Here is a 2536-nt window from a genome sequence, read left to right on the forward strand (position 1 = left end):
TACGGAGCCGTTGTGTATGTGCTCGGTATAGGATTTTCGCCCTTATTTTCCGAGTCTCGAGGGTTTGTAACATCACCTCTAAACAGAGAGGGGAAAAATAAGGGAAAAGTTCCGACCTCTGTTGCTAAGGCCTCGGACCCTGATGGAAAATTCCGTCACGCCCTCTTTTTTTTTTTTTTTTTTTTTTTAATATCAGTTATTTAATCACAATATTCGTTTATCTTTGGTTCGTCTGTAGAATAAAGCTATATCTTAAAGTTTCAAATACTTTGGAGCTCGTGCGTAAGACACTTTATTCTAGAAAATACGATATGAAAGTAAAAGATACGATTCTTCAGAAAGAGGGTTTACTTCATCAAAGGACTGTGAGAGGCTGTCAGAATGGCGAATGTTCCCTGCTTTTCAAACATTTTCAAAATTACTTCTTATATATTGTCATCATCATAACTATTGTTAGCATCATTACCATTATAATAATAATAATTATTATTATTATTAATATTGATATCATTGTTATTATTATTATTGTGTTCTTATCATTTCATTATCACAACTATTATAAATATTATCATTATTGCTGTCGTTGGTATTGGTATTGTTATTATCATTGCAATTATTATTATCGTTATTATCATTATTATTGTTATAATCATCATTGTCATTATCATTATCATTACTACCATCATCATGATCAATGTCTTTATTCTTATATTTATTCTTCTAATTATTATCATTTTTATCATTATCAGCATTACTATTATTATCATAAGCATCATCGTCATCCTTCTTATTATTAATATTATCATCTTCATCAGTATCATTAGTATCGTCATCATCATCATCATTACTAGTACTATTATTATCATCCTCATCATCATCCTCATCATTATCATCATCATCAGCTTCATCATTATTATTATCAATCCCTGTCATTAGTATCATTATCACTATCGTTATTATTACTGTTATCATCATTATTATTGTCATCATCATTTTGATTATTACCATTATCATGATCAGTATCAATATCGTTTTTATTAATATCAATATCGGTATTATTATCAATATCAATATCATTATCAACATTATCACTACTGTTATTATCATTATAACCATCCTTATCCTATATTACCACTGCCATGTATACCATTACTACTGCCATTAACACAACCGCCATCTGTCGAAGTTAAAAGAAATTTATAACATTTCGAAGAAGCGGGAACGAGAACAAGGGACGTCAGCCGATTAATATTCATATCTACGGATATGCGTATACACTGAAATAAATGTATCTGTCTATCCATCTGATAGATGTGCATTTATCTATCTGTCCGGGAGGTATAGAGGTCTAGTCTGATAGGTAGTGATTTATTTCTGTGTATATGGATGAGTGTCTATATGAATAACAATTAGGGCTTTTCATATCAACCCTGGACAGAGGAACACTACCACCATGATGCCACGCTAAGCGAATGTGACGAAAGAGCTTGGGTACTGGCCTTGGCAGAAGACACGTAACCAATGTTTTCCCTTGTACCGTGGTGTAAAAAATGCAGTATTGGTAATGGTTCTAAAAAATATACGACAGAATTGCAAATGCTGAGGTTATCGGTGAAGTTTCAGACATTCGAATACAGTCTAGGCTCAATTATCACATTCGCATCTTTTGTCGTAATAGTGGTAGCTTTAGTGAATTTAAACCGCGACAAAATGCATCAGAACATATCCATGAGAATAAGAGAATACTATATTATCAGAGGAATATTGTTACCAGCCCCATGTGACCTTACATTCACGTCAGTGAATGTAAGGTCACTCAGGTGTGAGTGACCTCCTACATGCTGGCATCAAACTCGAGGCGGAAAGAACTGGCCATCCTACTGCATCGGCTTAGTCCACATGGGTCCCAGCATGCCCTCTTTATCCGCTTGGAGAAGACAACAGCTTTAACTTGACCTGATATCATTAGAGATATAATGGTGTACACAACGTGCTAACTTTGGCGTCCGAATATGCAATGGTAACATGAGGTTCTATATCATGTTGACTTGTAATAATGCCTGTAGAGATAGAGAAGCAATGATATAATATTGCTATCGTTATTTTAGTTATTATTATCATAATGAGCATTAGTCTTATCATTGTTATTATAATCATTATTATTATTATGATTGTTATTATAATCATTATTATTATTATGATTGTTATTATTATCATTACTTTTATTATTATTATCATTATTACTATTATTGTTATTGAAATGTTATTTCATATTAATTGCTTTCTTGTCCTCATTTTGCAAATTCTCTTTCTTCCCTGCTTCTTTCTTTTGATCTGTTCTCCTCCATTTTTTCACTTCTTTTTTTATTATTTCTGATTTTCTTCCTTTATGATGATGATCGTGATAATGATATTGATATGATAATGATAATGATAATGATAAAGATAATGATAATAATAATAATGATAATAAGAACAATAATACTGATAATAATGATAATAATACTGATAATGATGATAATGATGTTAACGATAA

Source organism: Penaeus vannamei, chromosome 28 (genome assembly GCF_042767895.1).
Source record: "Penaeus vannamei isolate JL-2024 chromosome 28, ASM4276789v1, whole genome shotgun sequence".
In the NCBI taxonomy this organism is placed as follows: domain Eukaryota; kingdom Metazoa; phylum Arthropoda; class Malacostraca; order Decapoda; family Penaeidae; genus Penaeus; species Penaeus vannamei.